The sequence below is a fragment of the Trachypithecus francoisi genome, unplaced genomic scaffold, assembly GCF_009764315.1.
Source record: "Trachypithecus francoisi isolate TF-2019V2 unplaced genomic scaffold, Tfra_2.0 Lachesis_group0, whole genome shotgun sequence".
In the NCBI taxonomy this organism is placed as follows: domain Eukaryota; kingdom Metazoa; phylum Chordata; class Mammalia; order Primates; family Cercopithecidae; genus Trachypithecus; species Trachypithecus francoisi.
This window is the reverse complement of record NW_022681453.1, coordinates 194,108,687-194,109,778: the sequence shown is the minus strand read 5'-3', so window position 1 is coordinate 194,109,778 and position 1,092 is coordinate 194,108,687. Positions and strand designations below refer to the sequence as shown.

The 1,092-nt window shown below is 35.8% G+C and overlaps 1 pseudogene; it reads right to left on the bottom strand.

The window, feature by feature from the left end:
* Positions 1–324: 324 nt before the first annotated feature.
* Positions 325–409, bottom strand: LOC117084648 (annotated as a pseudogene).
* Between the last annotated feature and the right edge of the window lie 683 nt (positions 410–1,092).

Here is a 1,092-nt window from a genome sequence, read left to right as displayed (position 1 = left end):
CAATTCCCCTGTTTCAGCCTCCCGAGTATCTGGGACTGCAGGTGCGTGCCACCATGCCCGGCTAATTTTTGTATTTTAGTAGAGACGGGGTTTCACCATGTTGGCGAGGATGGTCTCGATCTCCTGACCTCGTGATCCGCCTGCCTCCCAAAGGGCTGGGAGTGCTGGGAGTATAGGTGTGAGCCACCACGCCTGGCCTGTGTAAGCACTTTCAAAGCCATGAACTAAGCATGAAAGTGAGGATCCAGTGGAAGGGCATATTTGCCAGCTAACAGGTAATAGGAACAGAAGTTAAGTTTTACAATTTCCTCTGAGTTTATTTTTTAAAATTTTTTATTTATTTTAAAGAGAATTGCTAATCTTCTCTGTATCATTCCAATTTTAGTATATGTGCTGCTGAAGTGAGCACATTATTTTCTCTTGGAACTGAAGAAAATGTTTGTCTTTCCTGACCAACTGGTATGAGCTCTTTCCTCAGTTAATTACAACAGTATCACAGTGCATTTTACTTTTTTATTTGTCTAAAAAACGAAAAAGCCTGGTCTCACTATAACTTTTTACTCTCCTCCTCATAAGTTTTTCATTGTTTAACTTTCATTTTAACTTTGTCATTATTTAATTTTTTTAAATTCAGGAGACATACACGATACAAGCGATTAAAAGAAATAAATAAAAATTGAAATTCTTCAGGGTCCACTTTTCTTGGAATAATAGGTCTGAAATATTTTTTTCAATTGGAATTTTTTTTTCTGATTATAAAACAATCTACTTGTTTACCCTAAAAAAAGGAATAAAGCAAAAGACATAGTCACTGCTAACACTGGATTGACTTCCTTCCCCCTCCACCTTTTTTTCTTTTTTTTTTTTTAGGACTAAACATGCTCTACATGGTATTCTACTATATGGATATACTGTAATTCATTTAACCCATCTGTTAGTGAAAATTAAGGATGTATCCTTTTTTTTTTCTCTAGAAACAACATTGCAGCAAACAGCCATATTTGTGTGTGTGTGTGTGTGTGTGTGTGTGTGTGTGTATCCTTATTATTTGTCCTGTCCTTTTCTGAGGATAAATTCAAAAGATAAACATAT